The sequence below is a fragment of the Sinocyclocheilus anshuiensis genome, unplaced genomic scaffold (assembly GCF_001515605.1).
Source record: "Sinocyclocheilus anshuiensis isolate Anshui unplaced genomic scaffold, SAMN03320099.WGS_v1.1 scaffold1012, whole genome shotgun sequence".
NCBI lineage: Eukaryota > Metazoa > Chordata > Actinopteri > Cypriniformes > Cyprinidae > Sinocyclocheilus > Sinocyclocheilus anshuiensis.
The window spans coordinates 98,136-109,321 of record NW_015549613.1 but is presented as its reverse complement, the minus strand read 5'-3'; the positions used below and the strand labels follow the sequence as shown (position 1 = coordinate 109,321).

General features: G+C 45.2%; 1 pseudogene; it reads right to left on the bottom strand.

Annotated features, from left to right (window-relative positions):
- Positions 1-3,815: 3,815 nt before the first annotated feature.
- The window catches only part of LOC107659262 (uncharacterized), an 8,390-nt pseudogene continuing 1,019 nt past the window's right edge, over positions 3,816-11,186 (bottom strand).

The window sequence follows — 11,186 nt, the reverse complement described above, 5'->3', positions numbered from 1 at the left end:
TATGGCTGCCACTGATGCTTGGAAGAGTACCTGATGTTTGACAGGCTTGTTGTTAGCTGTCTTGAATCTATTCTGTTACCATCCAGCTAGATGGCATGTGAAGCTTAGACGGGCGTAGTTCGAGTCGGTACAGATGAGGAGTTCTTTGATGTTGTGGGATGCAGCAAATTGTAGGGTGATGAGAATGGCCACTATTACTGCATATTGCGATGAGTGAGGGCCTAATTTGAATTGTTGCGGTGGGTAAGGGTCGTTGTTGAGCCAGACCACTCCCGCTCCAGCTTTCAAGTTGCCCTGTTGATTGTAGGAGCAGCCATCGACATATGCTGAGGGCACCCCTTCACACACATTCTCCTCGAAGTACCTGTGGTTTGTCAGCTGCAGCTGTGAAGGTTCTTTGGGTTCTGCTGCTGTGTGCAGCGTGTCCGTTGAACAGTTCTGGCAGGCTGCTAGCCCGTGTCCTAGAGATGATTTGTGGTTTTGGGCATATCTTGCCTCGACTTACCGTCCTTGGAGCATCATTATCCAGGTAGCTATGCGTTGGTTACCACGACATCCCTGATTCGTTGGCTGTTGAGGAAGGTGACTGGCTGGTGACATGTTTCAATGATAACCTTCTGAGCTTCAATGTAGTTGGAGAAACGCTGGATGGCCCACACAGTGCAAAGCAAAGCTTTTTCGCAGTATGAGTACTTGCATTCTGGGGGAAGCAGCGTTTTGCTGGCGTAAGCAACCACTCGCTTGTCTTTGTCGAGGAGCTGGTACAGTCCTGCGCTGAGGCAGTGATTGGAGAATCCAGCGTCCAGATAGAATTCCTTTCCTGGGTCTGGGTAGGCCAGGCACGGGGCAGAGCACAGACGTTGTTTGAGCTCGCTTACTGGGCTTCCGACCAAACGAAGGGCTCGTCCTTTCTCAGGAGGGAAGTTAGTGGTCGTGTGATGTCAGTGTAGTTTTCAATGAACTGTCTTTTAGTAATTGCACACTCCCAGAAAGCTTCGCAGCTCAGAAATGTTAGTGGGTGTCCTTATGTTTTGGATTGCTTGGGTGCGGCTGGACTGTGGTTCGATGCTGTCTCGTCGAACGAGCAGGCCGGCATAGTTCACTTTGGTTTTACACCATTGTCCTTTGTAGAGGGCCTTCTCGTTCTGGCATCAGGGCATGCTTTGTTCAGGAAGATGTTGAATTCTGCTGGTGAGTTCAACACCAGGGCACCGTGTGAAGCCAACAGGGCACCGTGTGAAGGTGTATTGTCGATTGCCAAAGGTGAATGCCAGCTTGTGTTGGTCATCAGGGTGGACGGGGATTGTCCAAAATCCTGAGGCGATGTCCAGCGTGGAAAGGAACATTGAGCCTTTGATTTTGGGAATCTCTTGGTCCAACTGAGTCATAGGCCATCGCGATAAGGGTACTTGCTGGTTTAATTTGCGATAGTCAATGGTGGGCCGCCATTTGCCGTTGGGCTTTAGAACTGGCCATATCGGGGCAGACTACGTGCTGTTACAGGGGCGGATGACCCCCTTTACCAACATGGAGTCTATGATTTCTTGCACTGGCTCATATGACGCTATTGGAATCTTGTACTGCCGCACAAATGTGGGTGGTGCATTTGGGCTTGTCGGGATGCATACCGTGTGGATATCGGTCAGGCCACAATCCAGGGAGTCCTTTGCGAAGGAGTCCTTGTACTTGGTTCAATGAGAGATTTGGCTTCCAAGTTCAGTCCTAGTCTTAGGCAGGTCCTGGAAGGTTGGAAGAAGCCTAGCTTACTGTTGAGAGTTTGGCCAGGTCGCATGTTGAGGCGGACACTGACACTCTTACTGTAGGCAGGTATTGTAGCTTCTTGCTCATTGATCATGGCGCATACATCTGGCATTGTTTGACCAGTTCGAAGGTTCTTGAGGTTGACTGCAGTGGTCAGTTGGTGCGACAGGGGAGCTCATATGACGTCGTTCATGATGCCCACACAGGCATTGAGCCGGACCATGATGTCCGCTCCAATGTAGATGTCATGTGGTAGGTTGGGGACAAAGAAGAAAGTAGTGACTCAGGTGTCTGTTGTTCCATCGTATGTCCACAGCGCAGATGATCTTGGAGGTAGCCATGGTTGTCGACCAGGGACTGAGAGGGAAGCGGCTTTGTTTTGAGACGTATGGGAGGCTCTGCTGTCTTTGCTTCAATGCTCTGAAAAGCTTCAGGCTGATAGCGGAGTTCTCCGCCCACAAGGCTAGTGCTGCATCGGACACTGATGTGTCGTGGACATTTATGGCAGTCATGATTCGAAGGGGGCCTGAGTCTGAGTCAGGCGCCTGCAGTGAGCAGAGGAAAGGGTCCAGGTTCTTGCTACTTGGAGTTGAGCTTGGCCCTGGCTTTGACATTGCATTATCAGTCAGTGAGTTGGCAGCGGTGTCTGTGGCTTGACACTGCGACTCGTTGGAGTCTACTGACTTGAAGGGCAGAGGTTCCCGGACTTGCGTCCATATCTTTAGCTGCTTGAAGTTTATTAAGGGTTCAAAGCGATTAAGCAGGTCTTTTCCAATGCGGAGTGGATATGTGTTGAGTGGTGAGATGTATACTGGGTGAACGAGGTCCATCGGTCCCACAGTTAGGTGAATTGGGGCCACATGTTTTAGTTGTAGGCCTGTGTGGGAATATGCTTTAAGGTTCAGCTCGCACCTTTGAAGTTTGAGGGGTCCGTTAGCACTCTTTGTTCTTTCTTGGACTTCTTCAAGGAGTTAAGTCGACATTAGGGTGATGTCGGCTCCTGTGTCGAGAAGGGCTTCGACTTTGATGTGGCGTTTGATGATGATGGAGAAGTAAAACTTTCTTGCTATACCTTTCTCAATGTGGTCGCCCAAGAGTTGAGGATTAAGGATTGGAGTTTGGGATGAGACAGGTAGGATGTCAGGACTGATCTGGTGTACTTCGGAGGGACGCATCAGGTGTTGGGTCAGTTTCTGACTGTTTTGCGGGTTGTTCAGGTAGGATTTCTTGTCCGTCTGAAGTTATGGAGGTTACGGTTCTCTGAGAGTGAGGTGAGGAAGTGCTGTTCTCTGTGGTCTGTTGGGTCAGGTGGTCGCTGCCTTCTCGTCTGACTGCTAGTCAGGCTGAATCTGGTTTCTCTTTCTTTTCCCGCTTCCGATACTCCTCCTTTCGTTGGAAGAACTCTTTCATCATCATCTTCATCAGCTCTTGTGAGTCAAAACACGGTGATGTCTTTTGTTCTTGTGTGGATTCAGTTTGAGCTCGGTCAGCTTGGAATCTTTGTGAATTCTTTCGTCGATTCCTTGGACTGGTGGCTCCAGGGTGTGTTTGTCGTTTTCCCTTGGAGGTTCCGTTGGATTCCCACAAGCCTTTTCCTCTTGTGTTTCCAAATGAGTTTGGCTGATTCCATGATCTCTCCCATTGATTCTCATGAGGTCAGGATTGGTGCCATGATTTCTCCCAGTGACGTCTAGGTGAGTGTTGACGTCCACGCGGTCCATCCCAGCGGTTGTTCCTCTGTTTAGATCAGTTACCAGTGTGGGAGTCCTGTTTTCTGTGGGACGAGGGTGCATCCCACTCTTTGAGTGGCGGCTAGGCATGGTCTTGATGTTGGGTGCCCTCAAGAGCCAGCCCTTGACTTTGAGTGTTGAAGTCAAGAACTGCTGTGGATTTGGCGCCCTTTTCTGAGGCCATTTTTTGTTTGCCGTAGGCTTTGTGCGCCAAGTCTCGCAACTGTTGAGCACTCATTGTTCGCGGATATGCAAGGACACCAAGATGTTGGCTTACCCCAGGATGAAGGTTTTGAAAGAGTTTTGAATGAAGAGTTTTGAAGTTCAGATCATCTTCCATGTCAGGTTCATTGTGTGAGCAGGCTGCCGGTCCAGGAAGCTGCGCACTTCAGGGCTGAATGTTGTTTGGAGCAAATAGAGTCTGTCTTTGTCAGTGACATTGGGTCTCATTTCCAAGTGAGAATCGATATCTTGCAGATAAGCTTGGACATTCTGGCTACCTGGCACACTTGGGGTGAATTTGCCAATGTTCCTGCCGAGCTTGTCGAGGTCTTTGAGGTCCAAGCCATGCGATGATCTGTGGCTGGCTGGAGCAGGTTCTTTTAGCTTTATCGTGAGGTAAAGTTCTTCAGAGGGAGCTGGTGAATGTTTCAGCACTGCCCCCTCCCCATTTCGATCACGTGTCAGTCCAGGAACAGGGGACCCGGTCCTGCTCGGCAGGGGTGAGACTGGTGCCCGTCGTCTCCTTGTTGGCTCAGGGCGCAGCTCGTAGGCATGTCTGAGTTCCTCTCTGATGCTGTCGTACTCCTCTTTGATGTAGTCCACTTGTCGTGTTAGGTAGCTGATCTCATTTCTCGACTCATCCAGGTGAGTTTCAAGGGCTTTAATTCTGCTGTTCTTGTCTCTGAAGTCGGCCTTTGCCTTTTCCAGGAGCTGTTCTGCATATTGTCTGCTTGTTGGAGAGATCAGCGTAGTCTGACTTGCCTTGTTCCATTTCTTGGGTAGTAGCTGCTAGGGTCTCTTTTAGCCTAGTGATCTCCTCCTCGGCGCCTTGTTCCACTTCATCAGGCCCTTCCCGTCGTTCCTGAGCCTCCAGTTCTAGCTGCTCGATGCGTCGCTGTGCGCGTGTCAGCTCCTGCTGGATATGGGTGGCGTGCCTGTCGCTCAGCTTGAGGGTGGCGATGAGTGTGTGGCTTAAGGAGCCAGTGATCTTGGCAAGTTCTTTGTGACTGTAGCTCTGACTTGGGTCTTGCCTCATAAGGCTTGTCATGTTGTCATCCAGCTGGTCCTGTGTCTGATGCCTCAGTGTTTCAGAAGACTTAGGTAGGAGGCTGTCTGTTGCAACACTTTGCCAGGTCTCGAGGTCTTCCCAGTGGCCAATGACACAGACATTGAAGAGGAGAAAACAAAACAAACAAGGCAAAACAGAGGTGTAAGTGTGCAATGTCAAGTGTGGGTTGACGTTGAGTGTGTAATGGGCAGGTGAATGTGATTCTCAGCAACTGTGATTCTCTGGTGGGCATGCTTCTAATTTGTAGTCTCTGCGGGGGAAATTAGTAAGCACACACAGGTAGCACAGCTAGAGAACAGAGGGAGAAAAGAAGAATAACAAATAGAGCAAGGAACAGAATAATAATTGGCTGCTTCCACTTTAATTTTGAAACGAAGTGTTCAAGTTTCACAAATATTTGTTAAATGTTTCTAAAGTTCTGTGCTTTTATAATTCTCAGAGGTGCGATCCCCAAAACAGCAGCAGTAGTCAAATCAGAAGAAGACAGCTGAGAGAGAGAGAAGAAGAAGGAGAGAGAAGTTTTGCTCCCAATGTTAGGAAAAATGACAGGGTGGTGGCGCTGTTGAGTCGATACATCTTGGGGGTTGGTTTTGCTGTGTTAGCAGGATAAAAAACTAACTGACTTAAGTATTGAGGAAAACCCTAATTCTCGTTTTGGGGTTTTACTAACTGGATGGGCCAGTGCTCATAAACTAGGCTTGGTGGTGAGTTAAATTGGTCCAGTGGAGTCCAGTGGCAGGGCTCACTGCCTTAGCGCGCCAAGTGAGCTCCTGTAAGGTCACCGGACACTCTGTCCCCACATACTGCAGTGAGCCTCTCAAACAGCTACGGCTTTTAGCACAACCGGGCAACACTCGGGTGAGGCGCGTCAACGACTAACTGGCCTGAAAAGAGAATGGGGCTAAGCCCTGGAGCTATCCGTCAGCGCAGACCCATAGTCTGACGTACCTCGTCAATAGCCAAACAGGGTGGTATATCCAAACCTTCGCCCAGTTAGCCTTTGTTGACGACTCCTCCAGCGTGCACGATTGCTGATGCCTCGCTGCGTGACTTCACTTACAATACTAGGACGGAGGTATCCAGTTTCACCCCCAGCCAGCACCAGGTTACGTCAGAACAGGTGATTTCACTCACTGTGACCCGCTGTGGCGACAACCGTCACTTCACCGACCAAGCACTAGGGGGAGCTCTATTTACTAACAGGCTTAAGCAAGGGAAAACCTATGAAAATGTAGCTGAGTTAATTAAATAACTGAAGGAGAGGGAAAAGAAGGCCTAACAGGTAGAAAAAGAACTTAATTGCAAATGAAATTAAAATTTCTAATCCGTAATGACAGTTCTGTCAGGACCACTATCGTCAAAATCATAGATACTTAGCATAAAGTTTGGTTTGGCGGTATGGTTCTGTTATGGGCAAAAAACTCCCTGCCCATCCATGCAGCCTGTCATGAATGAGCAGGGAGAGCAGCAATAATAGCCCCCCTAGGGTTAACAGAACAGAACAAGGCAGATATCATTAATGTACTTGATATTTAAGTGTAACACTTTATTCAAGATAAAGGAATATGATTTGCAAGGAATATCAGAAAGCCAAGTCCTGACTGTGGCGAAAGGAGGAGCTGGGGATGGAGGAGGGTAATTTGCTCCTGAGCAAGCTGAAAAGCAGCTGAATAATACTGAATAGAGCTTATATAGGAATGCCGCGATAGGTGTCGTATTCCTATAGGTAGATGTGATCAGCTGAGAATCAGCTGATGCAAGCTTGACTCACGTGACCTGCCAGAACTAACGCTAACGCTTAATTTAATGATTAAAATCGAATGATGTAATCATTAAAATTGATACGAGCAATTATAATTACATTAATCAACTGTATCATTGAAGTGGGGAAGTCCAAACCCGTATTAACTATTAATGAAATTAAAATTTCAACTCAGTAATGATATTTAATGATTAAAAACCAATGATGTAGTCATTAAAATTATAAGAGCAATACCAATTAAATTCATCAGTAATTATTATTGCAATATGAATGCAGAAACAGTAATTAATTATGAAATGAAATTAAAATTTCAAATCAGTAATGACAATTAAAGATTAAACTTAATGATGATGCCATTAGAATTATAGGAGTTATTACCATTAAATTACTTAATGAGTATTATTACGATGTGGAGGCAGAGACCGTAATTAATTATGAAATTAAATTAAAGCTCCAAATCAAAATGATAGAAAATGATCAATATTCCCTGATGTCATCAAAATCGATAAGAGCAGTTATAATTGAATGAATCAATAAGTATTATTAAAGTAATTAGATCGAGAACCAGGATTAATTGCTAGTATAAATCAACAGCATTTAACCTGATATAGTAAACAAGCCGAAGGGAGAACCTTAAATAAACTTGATTAAAAACCAACTATGATCATGTACCGCAAGGTTTATTAAGTTTGCGTTTGTCAACGTTCTTTTCAATGGGAGGAGAGGAGAAGAGCGATAGGATGAAAAAAGGAGAAAAATTAGGTAGAAAAAGAGTTAAAGTTCAGATGTAACTGGTTAAGTCAATTCAACACCTCAAACACTGCAAAACACACCGCATTTAAGACCGCAAAATGCTATGTGCTAACCGCTAGCCTTCAATGCTACTAGCTTTACATAGGTTTCAATGCAAATGCGTTAGCTTCAGTTAGCTTAGCTTATGCTAGGCTTTTGTTTACAAACGGCTCAATATGGCGCTGGCAGACTGCGCCTGCGCACTTTAGTTTCTCAGAACTTCCAGGTTACGGCTGTTACTATGGCGACGTACCCTGCAATAAGCTAGCATGTGCTATACACAGTCTATGTTATACACAGTTTAAGTACATCACAGGAGATGTCAACGCATCTCACACTGAACAACCAAAAAGCACTATTGAGGTTCTTATCTTATATCGCTGAACAATCTCAACTCGTTAGAGTGAGGTAAATTAATCTACAGATTTACTGCAATTAATACAATAACGTTATTGTAGATCTCGGCGGATCTAAGCACTTTGTGTTAGCCTATTTAGACAGACAAAAACACAAGTGGATTTAACCACAATTCTACTTGATCAAGATTTCACAATTCTCCCACAAAATAACGTTCGGACACTCTCTCTGAGCGCCGCGTTCTAAGTTCACTAGTTTTTAGTGAATAAAATGGCAAGAGAGCATTAATTAGCTAAGTTAATGGTCTCAAACCCGAGAGATGCATAGCCTGACTGGAAGTGGGACACGCACCAACAAATCAAACTATGAAGGCCTTTTAAAAGAAAGGAAAACAAGGAACGCGCTCACTTCTTTAAATGTTTTACTGCAGTTCACTTCTTTAAACAACAACTCGAGTTTCACTACATTCATTCAACACGCTGGCATGCCACAATAGAAAATACAGTAACAAACTCTGCTTCAAAATTGTTGATTCGATTATCAATTTATGCTGAAGCTGGTCATGGGTATCATGGGCCATCTGCTGCCCGAGTTAAACGTTATCACTGTTCCTTAGATCCGTTGTTTTTGCAGGCCTGGAGCTTGTTTGCTAAATCACTCTCTTCCTGTGTTGTACATGGGTGTGAGCGAAGCTTGGTCAGCAGGGGACAATCAACCATTTGTGCTGACATGTTCTAAAACGAGGGGTTGTCTTCTTCTTTTGATTGGATTAAGTCTATCACTGCTTTCGACGTCTCTTGAGAAGATAAGCAGAGTGGGACAGGATCTGCTCGAAACAATTGGGCGCTAACCATGTATCAGTTTTACGACTCGCAAACAGTTAGGAGGGGGAACCTTGATTCTTCTGGAATGTCTGTTCAATAGTTCACTTGGTGAATCCATAGTTAATTTGGGTCTGTTCGAAACAGAGATCCTACAGCCCCTTTCAGGAAACATATGCTGACCCAAACCTATCTTAGCATTCTGCCATCCACAGCTAAGATAGCAACAGAATACTTCACCAGCTAACCACACCTGGCAAAACCTAGCTGTAAAACCTAGCTCCACATTCTGTTTGATCTTTTATTAGTCTCTAGCCCTTACTCTCAACACGAGTTTGCCAAAATGTTGCAGATGCTCAGTCTAACTGCCCAGACGGCAGACCAAAAGGACTGGCCAGGTGTTGTGAGGAACACCCTTCTACCCAGGGCTGCCGACAACCTACTGCACCAGAGCCGAAAGCAACTGGACAACGAGGGAAGAGTACTACTGACTCATCACTCAAGCAAGAGTTATGACTACAAAGAGCTCACCAAGATCATCATCTTACTGGCCAAAAACCTCATGGGTCTGAAACCCAGGAGGTAAATGATCTCAAGCAACAGATCACGGCGATATCCCAAAATCTGAGCTCTTAGACAAAGTTGCCAGAATTGAGACTCTGATCCAGCAGCTGAACAACACTCAAGACGAACTTGACATGGTCCAAAGAGAACTCAGGTACTCTTATAGGCTGCAAAAGTAACCACAGTGGGAGAGACACCCTACTCCCTCACCCTCACTCAGCAGTGCAAACTCCCTCAGGCTTGCACAAAGCTATGAAGGGTGGAGCCAGCACTTTCTGCTTAACAACTCAGCAGACATAACCATGATACCTCCAGCAACCACAGAGAGGAGGGGCTCCCTTTCAAGCATCCCTGCCGCAGTGCATGATGTGACCCCCAGAGACCTTGACAAGCTAGCCAGAAACATAAGAACGGTGGCATCGTTTTAAACATTGCTTGCAGGCAGACCCAGTAATCAATCTTATGTGTTTGTCTCATAAGTTTTATTAACTTCTTATACATGCGCATACGAGTTTCTGATCAAAATCAGATAAAACTATAGCGTGAATGCACTTTCCTACAAACAGTTCAGAAGTTCTTCAATGCTATAATGCATGTTCAAATCGTACGATAACAAACTTACCTGATATTAGCGAAGAAATCCTAATTTCAGTTGTTAACAGACTGACGTTAAATTGATTGAGGTTCCAAATCTCCACAAAGCATTTGTCAAAGACCCCCATCACTAAGTTAAACAATTTCTTTCTCTCTCGCTCTCTCTCTCTCTACCCCGTTACTCTTGGTTTCACTTTCCGTCAAAACCCATATACTTGGGTTTTATCTGTGTTGGCTAGAATTCGATTTTAGTCTACCTCTATTTTTATCTCATTTCATTTATATATGTTTATTTAGCCTGAATATCCCTATTCAGCCAAGTGGAATTTGATTAAATTTGAAATTTAATTGAATCAATGTCCTTATACACCTGTGTTTTAGTTTCCTATAGCTATAAGGACACTCTACTTTTATTCTTCTTTTTGACTTTATTCCTCTATTCTATCTTATTCATTTACCTTTGTTTCAGGCTGAATATCCCTATTCAGCTAAGCTGAATTTAATTACATTTGAAATCTAATTAAATCAGTCTGTTTATTTACCTCTCCTTTAGTCTTCTAGAGCTATAAGGGCATTCTACCTGGACTTTTACCTTATTTTAGTTATTTTACCATCACCATCTTCCCTCTTTGTATAGGATTACAGTAGTTCTAGCAACTGTTGTCCCCTTAATGAGTTATACAGGTTATTAGTAGCCTAATCACTGTTTCCTCTCTACTTCTCCTTACTCCTCAGTGCCAGGCCTAGTACACTGAAGTGCAGTTACTGTTCAACACAATGTAGGCCCAGATAGAACTAGGAACACTTCCCATTGTTTATTTTTCTTTTTGACCTCGAGGTATTTGGTGTGTGCCTGCTAGCTTAGCTAACAGTCTAACCCTAGGTTTATGAGTCTATTGCAGCATCACCCACAAGTGACACCTGCTTAGCCATATCCCCTAGCAAAAACTAAATAGGTAAAATCCTCCTTCTTTCTTTTCCTTTTTGATTTCATCTTATTGTTTTATTTCAGTTTTGTTACCCTCGTAGTGACATTTGAGAAGAGCCATCAGTGTTTTGAGTAATAGTTTGATGACATGTACAAGCCCAGTCATCAGTCTACGCTGCTTGCAGCCATTAATAAAGATACTCAAAGTCCTTAGTTCTGTTCACCAACACTAAATTGTAGCACCCTGCCTTACTAGCTGCCCCACATCATCCATCGACATCCAGCCCTGCCAGCTCACCAGGACCACCTGGAAACCCAGCAGAGCACTGTGATTGACATCCTTCAGCCTAAAGTAGCCAACGACCTGCGACGGCAGAGAAAGGAGCAGCGAGACTGCGACACAAGTGGACACCTGACACCAAGCCTGGACAACCAGGAGCTGACCAGCATCACCTTCTCCTTGGCCCACACCCTCAAGGGCCTCAGACAGGAGGTAAATGAGCTGAAACTGCAAGTCACAGAATTCTGCAGAGAACTGACACCTGCTCAACGAGAGAAAGCACAGAACGGATGCAAAGAACCTCAC